This window comes from Hypanus sabinus, chromosome 15 (assembly GCF_030144855.1).
Source record: "Hypanus sabinus isolate sHypSab1 chromosome 15, sHypSab1.hap1, whole genome shotgun sequence".
Lineage (NCBI taxonomy): Eukaryota > Metazoa > Chordata > Chondrichthyes > Myliobatiformes > Dasyatidae > Hypanus > Hypanus sabinus.
In genome coordinates this window covers 27,675,165-27,691,578 of record NC_082720.1, presented here as the reverse complement: position 1 = coordinate 27,691,578, position 16,414 = coordinate 27,675,165, and the positions used below count along the sequence as shown (strand labels likewise).

Below are 16,414 nucleotides of genomic sequence, written 5' to 3'. Positions count from 1 at the left end.
ATCAGTTAAATTCATTTTATATTAACAAAAAAAAAAATTAGAACCAGAAGCAGGAAAAGGCTTTTTGGCCCCCCTGTTCCTGTTCCGTCACTTGATAAGATCAGGGCAGATACTTTACCTCAGCTTGAACCCTCTATCTAATGATCTCTCAATATGCAAAAAATATAATGATCTCAACTTAAACATACACAACAATTGAACCTCCACAGTGTTTTCAACCATCTTGTGAAGACAGTGAGGACTTGAGATTCAGAGATATAGGGGAAGGTTGAATAGGTTAGAACTTTGTTCCCTGGAGTGTAGGTGAGTATTTATAGAGATATACAAAATCATGAGGAATATAGACAGGGCAAATGCAATCAGGCTTTTTCCAAATGCTGGGTGAGACTACGACTAGAGATTGTGGGGCAAGGGTGAAAGGTGAAATGTTTAAGGGGAACATGAGGGGGAACTTTTTCCACTCAGAGGGTGGTGGGCGTGTGGAATGAGCTGCCAGTAGAAGTGGTGGATGCGGGTTCGACTTAAACACGAGAAGTCTGGATAAGTACATAGATGGGAAGGATATGGAGGGCTATGGGCCTGGGTGCAGGTCAATGGGATTAGGCAGAATATTCGTTTGGCACGGACTAGATGGGCCAAAGGACCTGTTCCTATGTTGTAGTGCTCTAAGACTATGATCTTTCTCTTCACTTCAACCCTGAATGCTTGATTCCTCACTTTGAACAGTGACCTCTTAGAACATAGAACATTTCAGCACAGTACAGACCCTTCGGCCCACAATGTTGAGCTGACCTTTTAACCTACTCTAAGGTCAACCCAACCCTTCCCTCATACATATCCCTCCATTTTCTATCAATCATATGCCTATCTAAGAATCTGTTAAAAAAAATGCCCCTAATCTATCTACCTCTACCATAATCTCTGGCAGGAGGTTCTAGGCATGTACACTCTGTAAAAAACTTACATACCCTCTTCTTTCCTCCAGTCACGTTAGAGTTTATGTCCCCTTGCATCAGCCATTTTCACCCTGGAAAAAGGTGACTGACTATCCACTGGATCTATGCCTCTGATTATCTTGTACACCTCTATCAAGTCACTTCCAATGCTCATTCACTCAAAAAGGAAAGGCACTAGCTCACTCAACCTATCCTTATAGAGCATACCCTCTAGTCCAGGCAGTATCCTGGTAAATCTCCTCAGCACCTTCTCTGAAGTTTCCACATCCTGTAATGAGGTGACCTGAACTGAACAGAATATTCCGAGTATGGTCTAACTTGAATTTTATAGGACCTGTGTTTTCACATTACCCTGTGGCTCTTGGACTCAATTCTGTGAATAATGAAGGTCTTCTTAACTTCCCTATCAACTTGAGCAGTAACTTTAAGTGATCTATAAACATTGACCCCTAGATCCCTCCGTTCCTCCACACTGCTCAAAGCCTGTCGTTAACTCCGTATTCGACCTTCAAATTTGACTTTGAGGGTGAATCTCTTCACATTTTTCTGGATGATTTTCCATCTGTCAATTTTCAACCCAGTTCTACATCCTGTTAATAACAACCCTCCAGAATATTTACAACTTCACCAACATTCATGTCATCTGCAGACTTACAAACCCACCCTTCTATACTTCCTCATCAAAGTCGTTTATAAAATCACGAACAGCAGGGGTCCAAGACCACCAGTGTCTCTGTGGAGAACCACAAGTTACAGACCAGGTGGAGTAGTCTCCATCTGCTGCCACCCACTGCTTTCAATGGGCAAGCCAATTCTATATCTACAGAGCCATTTCCCTGGATCCCATACCTCCCAACTTTCTGAATGTGCCTACCGCGGAGAACCTTATCAAACCTTACTTATTTAACCTTTCTAAAATCCATATAAACCACATTCACTGCCTTACCTTCATCAATTTCTTTTGACACTTGCTCAAATAATTCAATCAGGCTCATGAGGCATGACATGTCTCTCACAAAGCCATGCCGACTATCCCTAATTAGACTATGCTTCTCCAAGCACTCATAAATCCTGTCCCTAAGAATCCTCTCTAATTAGCCCACCACTGAAATAAGACTTAGTGATCTATAATTTCCGAGGTTATCCTAACTGCCTTTCTTGAACAAAAGTAATAAAACTTGTCACCCTCCAATCACCTTGTGTTACCCCTGTGGCTAGTGAGAATGCAAAAATCATTGCCAAAGCACAACAGTTTTCCCCTCAATTCCTGTAGTAACCTAGGGCATACTCCAGCAGTGAAGATCAACATAGTCTTCTCTACGAAAGAGTACGATCTGCAGGTTCTGGCAAATTGGATTTCTCCATCGCTTCGTAGCTGAACTTTTCATTGCTCAGCCATGGTGAGGTACAATTAGGCCTTTTCTGGAGCACTTAAGTGAAGTCCATGATATTTCCTACTGAGTGTTCAATGTCCAGTCTGGTAGAAGTATTAACAAACGTGACTGCACTTCAATTAATATCAGCACTCTGTGTTCAACGTCAGTTGTGTATGTGGACATTACACATGCAGGAATACGTGATTCAAGTCAGATTATGCTCAATGCACACTAGAAAGTGGTGTGGCTGCATTTTTGAGATTGATTTTATCTGTCAATTCAATTACAAAGATATAGACAATTTGGTATCCAATTGAATTACTCAACACTGTTGTAATAGAATAAATTACAGAGTCATGGGCCAGACAGCACAGTACAGACTCTTCTACCCTAGCAGATCACCAAGGTGTCTTGGTGATTCAATCGTTCATATGGATACTTCTTAAACATTGAAACAGTTACTGTTTCTCACTCTCTGCAACCTGGATTCTAATTACCTTCTTGGTGAAAAGTTCTTCCTCAAATCATTTGAAAACATTTTGCTCTATGCCCTAAACCTATGTACCCTGATCTTAGATACATCTGTTTACGGGGTAAGGTTTTCGACTGCGTGTCGTATCTAATTCTGTTTACCTCTTTAAGCTTTCCCCTTGATTGCCACTGCACCCAAAGAAAACAAACAGAGCCTCTCCAGTTTCTCCTTATAATTAAGATTCCTTGTCCCACACAGCACCCTCTCCAGTCTCTCCTTAAGATTCCCTGTTGCATCCAGCACCCTCTGCACCCTCCCCAGTCTCTCCTTAAGAAGATTCCATGTTGCATCCAGCACCCTCTGCACCCTTCCCAGTCTCTCCTTAAGATTCCCTGTTGCATCCAGCACCCTCTGCACCCTTCTGGTCTCTCCCAAGAAAGATTCCCTGTTGCATCCAGCACCCTCTGCACCCTCCCCAGTCTCTACTTATAACCGAGAATCTCTGTTCCATGTAGCATCCTTTGCACCCTCTCCAGCGTAATCGTGTATTTTCCATACTATGGTCACCAAAACTACACACAATATTCCAGATGCGGTCCCACCATTACTTTATAAAGCTATATCATAATCTCTCTACTTTTACATTCTCCATGTAATAAATGGGAATTAGCTAATAAAGGGAATCATCACAAGCCCATTCTTCTCTGTATTGTCACTTGTACAGATTCTTGAATTTGCATTGCAAGTTCCCTCTGAACCTTAATATTCAATGGAGCCCTGCTATTCATTGTGTTTTTCCGATCCTTCCGAAATACACCATCTCATGCTTAACAGGATTAAATCTCTGCTATTCCTCTACCAACCTTCCCAACTGATCAATATTACCTTGTAGCTTATAATTATCCTCCTTACTATCAACAACCCCACTGATCTTTATTCAATGAAGACTTTCTAAGCATACCCCTTGTATTCATATCCAAGTGATTACTGCATATAGGAAACAGCAAGTACAAGGCTGGCAATTTTGCTATGTATAACAGAATTGGTAAAGAAATGAATTGGTTTGGCATCGATATGATGCAAGAAGTCTTCTGCCATGTGCTCAAATGCGCCAAAATCATAAACCAGTCCTTCTTAAAGCAATTTCAAGGTTCTATTACAATTACACATGGAGGCATTCTGCTCCAATGTGTTTTTGGATTGTAAAGGTATACAAGGTGCAGGTAGAAAATGCAAAAGATGCATCTCCAAAGCACATCTCAAAATCAGGGCAGCAGATAGCCCTAGGGATCTGCCAGTGTAGCTGCATTAATAGCAACAACCACATCCCTCTCCTTTCAGGAACACATATGATGCTTTGTTTTGACAGATAACCTTCCCTTCTCTGAACTGCGTCTCTGCAGATCCCAGAAACCTGAATAGTGGGTCCAAATGGACAAACTTCGAACCGACTATTGCCCTGCTATAAATACTAATAAAAACAGCCCTTGCCGTCATTCAGTTCTGATCAATATTTATCCACATACAGATGGCTGCATTCAGGGAGATTTCTGTTCCTGACAAAATACAAAACTCAACTCCTCTCTGAATTTGACACGAATCCCTTCATACAGATCTGTGTCCCCTTCAGTTTATCACACTTACAAATGTGATGCGAACCCTAATCTTCTGATCCTTTAGCTTTAAATGATGCTCATGTATACAGTTTTTTTTAAAAAAAAGTCTATTTCAAATACATTCTTCTTCTAGTAATGTTTAATGGCGGTTGGCAGACCAACGCAAGGTGCATTACCGCCACCTACTGAGCACCATTCAAGCACACCAAATACTTTTCTCCCAGAAAGGATTCCTTTACCTTTCCTTTTACAATTGTATCATTACAACTGCACATAGAACTATGAGCATTAAATCCCCTGATCATTAGCTAACCCCAGGATTTTAAAAAAAGGAAAAAGGAAAAAATGAAAAAAATTAATCTTTCTCTGACCATTAGCATTCCATTGTTAAAAGAAGAAAATCTGAGTATTATTTACCCCTCCTTATAAAGCACTATTTTCTGCAGTGTTGAATACAATTTTAATTGGTTTCTACCCTACTTTTAATTTGTGCTGTACAATTTATCACATCTGCCCCAAAAATAACAAATTTCAGTTTATCACCAATCAACAAAACCTGTTATAAATCATGCAATGTCATGAATTTATCTCGATTTGTAGATCAATAGGTCCCATTAACAGTCCACTTACTTTCTGAAGAGAATCTGCAAATGATATGCCTATTTCTACCCAAATACACCATGCATCCACAGCTCTCTAATATACAGGACAGCATGCTTAAGCAGAGCTATGCTACTCTCCACAATTGCTACAGTTTGGTCTAATGCCTTCTCCACAATTACCACAATCATAATCCACCATATTTACTACACAGCTTTTTATCCCTTACAGACAGCTGCTATATGACCAAACTTCTGGAACTCAAAATTAACCCTATCTGGCAACTTTTTCCATTAAATTTATTCAACACCAATTAGCTATCTGTTCTTACTCCACCACAAAACCCTTCTAAATGTTTAGACTCTACAACATTTCCCAACTAAGTTATTTTTAACTTGATCCATAGATGTATCAGAGGCACTCCTGTGATTACTCCCCAAAGCCACTGTCATTTAATATAATTTCTTGGTGCTCCTTTCCTTCTTTCTACAGCTTTTAACCCCAAAGCTTTCTCAAATTACTTACCATTTTACAAACCACTCAGAGTGTCCCATCTCTTAGAGGTCTTGCACCCACAATACCTCCTAGTGCTTTCCCCCCTTCCTAGTTAATCTAATTGGATTGATATCAGAAACAGGCCCACATTCAAAACTGAGTAATACGTTAAATTCTTCCTTCTTTTATCCAAATCCTGTCTACAGCCTTCATCACTAATAGTAAACCACTACAATCCTTAATTCAGTGCTTATTTTTCTGTTTCCCTGAAACCTACTACTGTATTTGTCATTCTCTGTACAACTCCAGTCACCCAAAAACACCCAATCCTGTTTACTACTTACATTTTCTTCACCACATCCTAGCATCTCTACCCCCACATTCTTCAACTAAAACCTTTGATGTGTCCTATATCTACCCGACATCCCTATTTCAAATAGAACTCAGCTGAAAATCATTTGGAAGCATCTATTCAGACATGCACAGGCGATGTTAGTGAAGTCTGATGATCTTAATCAATTGACTGGAGTGTATTAAATGCACCAGGTGTAGCTAGTTGTGAACCATCTTTGACCAGTAACGCTCAGTAAATCAGAGAACACTCCCGGACTCAATTTTGAGATCTATAGCAGAACAAGAACTCAGAGTTACATCTGGATAAGGAAAAAGATGGTGGAATTATTGAAAGGAACAAATAAAATAAAAAAGAGGAAATATTAAAGGGTTTAGTAATTTAAAATGTATAAGTTGCCAGTCTGGGATGAAATATATTCAAGATTGTTAAAAGAATCAAAGAAGGACAATATAGCAGCTTTTGAACCACAATCCTTCCCAACTACTAGTATGATGAAGGAAGATAGGTGGATAATATTATACTATGGTTAAAAAGGGAGGAAAGCATCAACTACATAAAAGTAAGTCATTTAATCTTTGACTATGGGAATGAGATTGGAATCAATTTAGAAGGATAGAACAAACCTCCATTTAGAGCACAAGATATAAGCCATATGAGAAGGTATCAGCCCATTAATTTTGCGATTCTAATCTGCCACTTTTAAAGACACAGATTAGTGAGTGTCAAACTGAAGTTAAGTAAAAGTCATGTATGGCTAACTTTATTGATTACTTTGAGGGTTAAATTGGGGACAATTCATATTAAGTGATCTACATGGAGCAAGACTTTAGAAAAAGTGTCAGGTGGCAGGCCAGTTTAAACGTAAATGTCCTTGAGATCCACGTGTAAAATCTTTGGGCTCAAGATTGATAAGAAACACCTGTTGGCAGGTGTTTTTGTGATGGGAAGGCTTATGTGAGGTCCCTGAAGGTTTGGAGGCTGGACTCTTGATCCATGGACAATATTATTAATGTCAAACACCAGAGAAACAACAAAACATGGTAATGTGGTCAATAGTTTTAGAGAGATGGATGCTGATTTGGGCTGAAAAAATGGCAAAAGGAATTTAAACCAGAGAAATATGAAGTAATGTATTTGCAGAAGGAACACACAATAAGGGGAAGAATACTGTGGAGAACAGATAGACCTTGGAGTGTATGTCCACCGATCCTTAACTGTAATGAGACACAATGTTAAGGAAATTAAAAAAAACACATATGGATGCTTTGCTATATTTACAGAGACATAGAAAATAAGAGCAGGGATGACATTTATTTACAATAAGAGTTAGATTGACTCAAAGCATTGTTCTGGTCACTACATTACAGGGAATGTGATTGTACTGACAAAGGTGCAAAGGAGATGCATACAGATGTTGCCAAGACTATAGCTATAACAGGACTATAACAAACTATAGCTATGAGGAAAGATCAGATGGTCCGTGGTTTTTTCCTTTGGGATACAGGAGGCTGCGGGGATTTTTTTCTAAATCCCCAGCAGGGAAATTCAAAACTTGCTTTTAGCACTTGGGAGGGTTGGTGGCAGTGGAGGGGGGCATTGGTACTCGAGTGTAATGTCAGTGAGATCACATGATACATGCAGAGAGACACATAGAACAGAATATGAGTGCAAAGCTAGCAATAAGGATAACATGTTTACAGTAAGGGGACAGATAGGACCACTGACTTTATTTACATCTATTTCAATGCACATAACGTAACAGGCAAGGTGGACAAACTGAGGGCATGGCTTGCCCCTAAGGACTGGGATATTGTGGCCATAATGTAAGCATGGCTGAGAGAAGGGCTAAACAGGCAGCTCAGTGTGCCAGGATACCAGTGTATTAGGCATGACAGGTACAGGCAAGAATGGAGGTGGTGTTGCCTGTCTGATAAGGGAGAACATTACAGCAGTGCTTAGAAAGGATATTCATGAGGGATCATGTAATAAGGCCATTTGGGTAGACCTTACAAATAAGGAAGGGATGGTCATCTTGGTAGGGCTTTCTCCTTGGAGGAGAATATCATAAATGTCAAAGAAATTAGGGTAATAAGTAATGACAGTTTGGATCAAATGCCTGTTATAAAGAAGGAGGTAGTGTAAAGCACATTAAGCTAAGCATATCCCTTGGTCCTGACCAGGTGCATCCCCTGACTTTACAGGAAGTAGGGGATGAAATCATGAAGACCCTTGTAGAGATATTTGCTGATGAAGTTCCTGAAGATTGAAGGATGGTTAATGTTGTTCCATTATTGAGGAAGTGTAACAAAGACAGGATAGAGAATTACAGGCTGGTGAGGAAAGTTACTGGAGGGAATTCTGAGGGACAAGATCTACCATCACTTGGATAGTCAAGGGTTGATCATAAATAGTCAGCATGATTTTTTTTCGTGTAGAGTATTTTTGTAGTTTTTCAAAGAGATAACCAAGGGGACACATGAAGGTGAGGCAATGGATGTTCTCAGAACAGACTCTAGTAAAGTCTTTGACAGGGTCCCACATGGCAGGCTGATCTAGTTAGGTTGCATGGGATTCAATGGGAGCTAGTGAGGTGTATTCACAGTCAGCTCGATGATAGAAAGCAGAAGGACTGTGAGCAGTGGAGAGCCCCAGCTGATAGAGTTGGGGCCTCTGTTATTCAATATTTACATGAATGGTTTGGATCCAAATATGCATGGCATGAATGGCAAGTTTGCTGACGAGGGAGTTTTGTTGATAGTGAAGCAGCTTACAATGAATTGTAAAGAGCTCTTGAGCAGTTGGGGTGATAGTCTGAGGAATGGCTTTCCATTTCACAATTTATCTAAGTGTGAAGTGATGTGTTTTGGTCAGTCAGACTAGGGCAGGATTTATATGTGAAAGGTGTGACACAAATGTGTACTGTGGAACAGAGAGACTGTCAGGAAATGTAGTGGGTGCTTGACCCAAATGCAGAGTAGCAGAGACAATTTATCAGTAAATGTTATTTTACTACTAAACTGCAAAATAACATGTCTCGAGGGGACACAAGACGAGAGAATAGATACCTAATATCGCCAGTCAACAAGGTAATTGAAGGCCTGAGGCTGGCTGGTTCATATAAGTGTATGTCTCAACCCACTATCAGGTGTGGGTAAATGTGTCCAATGAGGGTCACCAGTTGCAAAAAAACACATGGTAAGGCACAACAGCACATTAGGGCAAAGGGATTTATTTAGCGCCAGGTGGAAAAAGTGCAAAAGCTGCCCTAGTTGTGAAGAAAATATTTACAAGCAGACAAATGAAAAATAACATGCATGTACAAAAATTTACAGATATACAGAGGCTTTCTCCACAACACACTTTGTCTTTAACTTTCCAATATAACTATTCACCAACCATCAAATTCAACCTCCACACCTCTCTAGCAAAGTCAGATTGAGGGTTTAAATCCGCCTCCACCTGGCCAAGAAGGACCAGGAAATTCTACTGTTGGTCTGGGGGGGGGGAGATGGTATTCATGTGACCAGACCTTAATAATTATTAGAATATAATAGAATGCGGAATTAGAATATTTTAAACAGGGTTTCTAACATGCTACAGTTTTAATCCATAACAGTTGCCTTAGATAAACCCATAAATCAGTGTCCCCATGCTCAGGTGAATATAAAAGAATAACGCACCCCCACCAAAGGTAGTGCCTGTGCAGGGTGTAATGCACCTGCTCCCAAAGGGGAGAATTAGCATTGCCAGCCTATTCTGTCACATGGAACAAGGCCTGTGGGTAAGAGCTTGGTTTAAATAGGCTGCAGGTGATGAGTTGGAAGTGAGTGGCGGGTGAGTCCTGTTTGCTGGGTGGAGACTGGGAGGTGCCTGCCTGTGCACATCCGACAGGACACGCACCGCCTACAGTTGGCACCCGACTGCCCAGGTGATCTGTTTGGGTCTGTTGGAACTCTTCAAAAAGTGATAGATTTAAGATGATACCATACCTTCTCCAGGTGACCAGATACTGCCCAACTCATAGAATCCATCAACCAGTGATCTGTGTGTACTAGACCACCTTCCACCATGCTTTGTTCCGGAGGTGCAGGCTTAGGTGGATTGATTGATCCATGGACAGCGGGCTTGACGCAGGACATATGGAAGGCAGGTGTGATCCTGAGGGATGGTGGTAGCTGGAGATGCTAACTGACTGGGTTGATGCAATGGGTGATCTTGAAGGGGATAGGGTGAAGATGAAACCACACTCAGGTTGGAGGAACAAAACCTTATATTCCGTCTGGGTAGCCTCCAACCTGATGGCATGAACGCTGATTTCTCTAACTTTCGTTAATGCTCCTCCTCCCCTTCTTACCCCATCCCTTATTTATTTACTTATTCCCCCCCTTTTTTTCCCCTCTCTGTCCCTCTTTGCCTGTTCTCAATCTCCCTCTGGTGCTCCCCTCCCCCTTTCTTTCTCCCTAGGCCTCCTGTCCCATGATCCTTTCCCTTCTTCAGCTCTGTGTCCCTTTTGCCAATGTTGTGGAACTGGGTAAGTGGCTATCACATTATGTGTGATTGGGGTAACCTTGTGGAATCTACCAGTGTGTCGACCCTTGCCTGAGTGGTGGTTCCCTTGAAGATGGTCCCTTTTGTGATCAGCTACTGTTGGTGATACTTCGTATGAGGATTCGGAAGTCAACAGGAAGATCGACAACAGCTGTTTGTTTGTATTACAAATATCTCTCTCTTTCTCTCCCTTCAAATTCTGTGAATTGAACAGAACTTTCTTATATACCATCATAAGACAGTATCACTTATCACCTAAGCTTGAAGTTTAGGGATTTATGTATTTACACCTATATATGCATAACACCGTTAACTCTTGATTTACCTGGTTTAAATTACTATATGACGTAGTTACTAATAGAACAGTGATTGTTAACAGCAAAACCAGACTCCAGGTGTGTTCTGTTGCTGCTGATGCTTTTACAGGTTTGTGTGTATGTGACAGGCTCTTAGAGCTGGGTGGTTTTACGTAGTGCTCAAGGCAAGGAGAACAAGGAGCACATGTGCATAAATCATTGGAAGTAGCAAAGCACATTGACAGAGCATTTCACAAAGAAAATAACTTTTTATTTGGAAGCCAGGAGGTTGTGTTGGATCTTTATAAAACAATGGTTTGGCCATTGTTTTGATCACATTCAGGAACCATGCATAAGTCATAAAATGGCTCTAGGAAGAGTACTATCAGACCTGAGGTTGAACTGGAAAAGCTGGAGTTACTCTCTGTTGAGAGAGCAACTTGAGATGAAGTTTGATGGAAGTGGACAAAAAGGGATGGGCTCAGGTAGGACAAAGAGAAGGAAACTATTCTTATCAGCAGATGGTTTAAGAACCAGTGGATTCAGATTTAAACTGATCATAAGAATTAAATAGATTTGGATGCAAACTGGTTGGACAGAGGTTGAACATGATTGATACTTACTGCCTATAAAAGTTATGGAGCCAATCAAATGTTTGAGAAAAGATGTGGCTTGGCACATCAAGGAAAATAAGTTTCAGGGCTCTGCTGAAAGATGATAGAAGTCTGACTGACCAGATTGCTCTACAAAGAATGAACATCAAAAAGCTGGCTGAATGATTTCCTATTATGCAATAACTATTCTACTTAGATTCTCACACTATTAGGCAGCCCTCTCTTTCTCCAGCTTTGTGAACACATTATTCTCTTTAATAACCTATCTTTATAAATAAGTTTCCTTATAATAAGTTTGAAAACAGCAGAAATGGGGAAAACATTACAGTGAGGTTATATTAAGTTTCATATGCTATCTCTATTTCAGTGCTATATTAGCCTTCAAAACATCACTTGCATGTATATCAGAAAAAAACATTTAGCATATTATAATGGAACTTTCCAAATGATTACTCAGTACACAAGTTCAATTAAGCAACCTATTGAAGTCCTAAATGAACTCCAGTACCATAGAGAAGTAAGCTCTAGAGTCAAACAAATTGAATTCCAAAATAACGTCCATAATAGTAGTTTATATGTTGACATTTCATTTTACCTGATCAACACAGTGAAGAATTTTCCCACGTTATGAAATTTGACTAATGAACTTGATGCTGCAAATGTCTTCTGCTGAGCCAGACACATGGAGCATATCAACGCCGAAACTAAACTGCATTTCAGCTGTGTTGATACTTAGAACATGGGCCATTGCATATTTTTTACAGGACATAATCACAAATTGTTTTGCTGTACAAAAGCCAGGGCAACACTAAAAATTGGGGGCCAATTTGTATCAAATACAATTGAACATAAAGTAGGTTTATTTGTGATAATGCCCCTGTTAAAATATTAGTTAGAATTGAACAGTTAGATTTCCAGCAGTTAATTTTGTTCATATTTAATTCGACAATTTATATTGGAATTATCCCTTCTCCTTGACTTGTCAATTCGTTCAACTTTCAGCCTTTTCCTTCATTCTAGTTACTTTTTGTATTCATCAATGATAAGTGTGAAGATTAAAGGTATTAGCAGAGCAGGGAGAGCTTGTGGAATAACAAACTTATTATTGAGAAGGAGCGTGCAAAGAGAAAGGGAATGCATATCAGATACATGCCACTTCTAAGTCTATTCCTCTATCTGCTGAAGTGTATTTTTAGAATAGTTCATAGAAACAAAAATATTTTTTGAATATTGAATTGATGGAGTTGAGATTTCTGAAATGATTAAATTTGGTCCAAAAGTCTTGGTAGGGGCATAGAGTCATAGTATTATACAGCACAGAGACAGGACCTGTGGTTAAACTAGTTCATTCTGACCAAGGTGCCTTGCATGAATAAGAGGACTCAAAACTGTTCATTCTTATTTTTCGTAGTGGTTAGTGTAATGCTATTACAGAGCTAGCTGGAAAATTGCGGTTCAATTCCTGCTACTGTCTGAAAGGAGTTTGTGCATTCTCTCATGACTGTGTGGGTTTCCTCTGGGTGCTCGGGTTTCCTCCCACAATCCAAAGATGTACAGGTTATGGTTAGTAAGTTGTGGGCATGCTATGTTGGTGCTGGAGGCCTGGTGGTCAAGCACAATCTTCACTGATTTGATTTGACAGAAAAGACACTTTTCACTGTATGGTTCGATTATACATGTGGCAAGCAAAGCTAATTTTTAAAACCTTAATTTATGACCATAACCTCCAAAAATATTTGTATAGAAACTTCAATATTTTCAACTTGATTGTCATGCTTACGAAGCACATTTTAACTTTAGTCAATGCTGTGGCATAAATGAAACTCTCAGTTTCCATTCTGCAATATTTACAAACCCAACAAGGTTAAAAGAAATAAGATGATTAGGTTTTAGTATTATTGGTTAAGGGATATGAGTTCCTTAGAGTGAGGGAAACTTTGTTCTCAAAAGAGTGTTGTATGGTCATAAACAGGACCGAGGAGACTTTGAATTAAACGAAACTCTCACCACTGAATGTTGTATGGTCATAAACAGGACCGAGGAGACTTTGAATTAAGCGAAACTCTCACCACTGAATGTTGTATGGTCATAAACAGGACCGATGAGACTTTGAATTAAGCGAAACTCTCACCACTGGGAAGCACGCTGCACTATTGAAGCAAAGATTTAGAACTTCTGAAGTGAAGCACAGGGTGCCTTTCCTCTTTGTTCCTGAAGAGGGCTCCCCAGGAGGCTGGCAATCCAAGGACCCCTTTCCTGGCTAATTTTACCCATGTCAGGAAAAGGGAGTTAGATTAAGGTCAACAAAAGGAATGTCAGAATAATCAGGGGCCACTCTGGTGCATGCACATCATGCAATATGAAACATGTTGTAAGTGGTGACAACAATTAACATCTTTACTGACTATTCTACTTTTAATAGAGATATAAGAGACTGCAGATGCTGGAATCTGGAGCCGCACAAGAGGTGCTGACAAAACTCAGTGCTCAGGCAGAATCCATTGGAGACAAATGGACGGCAGATACTTCAGGCCAAGGGGGGAGTCAGTGTAAAAAGGAGGTTGAAAGGGTGGGGGGAGCAAGAATTGTCAAGTGATAGGAAGATGAGGGCGGGAATGATGTCAGAAACGGAGATGGTAGGTAGAAGTGACAAAGGGCTGAAGATGATGGAACAGGATAGGATTGTGAAACATGGGATAAAAAGAGAAGGCTGGCAAGGGGAACCACTGGGAGGTTTGTGTGGGTGAGGGGCCAGTGGGGAGAATGGGGGAGGGGAACGACGCAGGATATCTTTGCCAATGTTACAATTACATTTTAAATGCAGTAATTTTAACAGAATACTTACTGTATGAATATCACATGCAAGTGATGAGGTATCCAAGTTAAGTGGTTTAATGATGTCAGCATGACTTTCAGTTTTCTTTTTCATTTTTGAATGCATCCTGACATTGGGATAAAGACATTTGTTAAACAACAGAGAAGTCTTTGCAATTCACAGACAAAATAAATACAAGACTAAATCAGCCTTTTCCATTCAATTTTACCCATTACAACACATCTATAATAAATGCCCAGTAAAATAAAATACCTTGGCAACTACAATGAAATCGAAAAGAAGCTTTGATAACAGTGGAGAAAGTCTTCTGACAACAGAGCACTGGCCTTGGGAAATCTGTGCTGCAGTATTCATAGGCAGTTCAAAGCAAAGGGATTCTGTCTGCTGAATTTACAGTATATAGGAAGTCCATTGATATCAATGGATGAAATCATCTGGCAGAGAAAGGTTTGCACAAGCTTTTAATTAAAATCCGACTGACTCAACATAACTGAGGCCAAACCAAACTTAATCTATGCTGAAGGCTAAGAATTGTTCTGATTCTCAAGCCCAAAGCACATTGTCAGGGTTGAGGGTAGGTAGCCAGGCTCAGATAAAAGGCTGCTAAAGTATGAGACTCTACCGGCTCAACAGCTAAGGCTTCCTCCTTGGTGCTCACATCCTGAGTCAACTCCTCTGAGATGTCGGTTCAGGACAGCCTCCCAGTCTCTGTTCCCCCCTCCCACCTTACCAGTGCATGGAGGCTCTTTGCTGGTTACACTAACATTGGCAACCAAGTCAAAATTACAGAAGCTGGAAATCTGAAGTCAGAAAATGACCAAGAGATCCACAGAAAGAGAAATAGAGCCAATGCTTCATGTTGAGAATTCTTCATATTTTAGTAAACAACTGGTTGGTCTGGCTTGACTCTGGCCAGGGTTCTTACAATTTTATTTAATCAGCTGTAAAAGTTTGGGTCCCTAGACAACTTGCTTTACCTGTGTTGCATTGGGGGCAGGAATAACAAATATCATAACTCATCCAAAGTACAATAAAAAAAGCTCTTAAGTGTAAAGCTAAGATGAGAGGGTATCCTTCTAAAAGATTATTTACAGTTCCCAGTCCCCATCCCTTTGTTCACATAATGAGAATTGCTATCAGGGATTTTGATCAATTTAACTGGAGATTCTTATTTGCAGAGTAAACAATTAACATTTTGGGCTGAGACCCTTCATCAGAATTTGATGAAAGGTCTTGGCCCAAAACATTGACTGTTTGCTCTTTTCCATAGATGCGGCCTGGACTGCTGAGTTAGTTTCTCCAGCAGTTGGTGTGTGTCCCATAGCACGATGCTAGCTCCACCATACTTTACAGTAGGAATGGTGTTACCTGGCTGATGTACAGTGTTAGATTTATGCCACATGTTGAGGTAAAAATGTTCCCATCCAACAATAAGACCTTCTTCCCCACCTTTACAGTATCTCCTAAGCGATGCTTTACAAAGTCTTTACAGGCAAGGATATGCTTTTTTTTCTTTTAGGCGGAGCCTCTTCCTTACCACTCTTCCATTAATACCCTTTTTGTGCAAAGCCTTAGAGATTGTGGAGCCATGAACTTCATCTCCAGTTGCAGCCACTGACTTCTGCAGCTCCCTCAGAGTGACTGTTGGCATCACAGTAGCCTTTTTTACAAGCCGCGCTCTTCTCTGGCAACTAAGTTTAGAGGGTGGGCTGACCTAGACAGTGTGGCTATAGTTTCATATTTTTCCACTTTTTCATGATGGACTGCACTGAGCTCCAAGGTATGTTCAGTGCCTTTGAGATGGTCTTGTACCCTTCCCCAGCTTTGTGTTTCTTTGTTAGCATTTCCCTGATTTGCTTTGGATGTTCTTTTGTCTTCATTTTGGTTTGGTCTGTTGAAAACCTGCCATATTATTGGACCTATACAGAGAGGGGTATTTATTCAGGTGATCTTCCAATTTCCTACATCAACAAATTGGATGAGTTGGTAACATACAGTTTACAAAGGGGATGTAAACTTCTTCGGCCTCACAATTTTAGTTTTAATTTTTAATTAATTGTTGACAGGTTTTGAAATTTTTCTTTTGATTTGAGATGATGCAAAATGTTCAGTAGATTAATACTTTACTTTATTGTCACCAAACAGTTGATACTAGAGAGTACGATCATCACAGTGATATTTGATTCTGCACTTTCATACTCCCTGGAGTACAAATCGATAGTAAATATAATAAAAATTTAAATTATAAAT

At 40.1% G+C, this 16,414-nt stretch overlaps 1 protein-coding gene across 2 annotated transcripts in view; it reads right to left on the bottom strand.

The window, feature by feature from the left end:
• LOC132405140 (uncharacterized) overlaps nt 1-14,514 on the bottom strand; it is a 34,115-nt gene extending 19,601 nt beyond the window's left edge. Inside the window, exons 1-2 of one of the 2 annotated variants that reach the window (XM_059989838.1) lie at nt 14,417-14,514; nt 14,174-14,270 (exon numbers count right to left, since the gene is read on the bottom strand). The gene's annotated coding sequence lies outside the window, so the exon portion shown is untranslated. Of the gene's footprint in view, nt 1-14,173; nt 14,271-14,416 lie in introns of those variants that run through there. The other variant, XM_059989839.1, reaches the window with a different exon arrangement.
• Nucleotides 14,515-16,414: the final 1,900 nt, after the last annotated feature.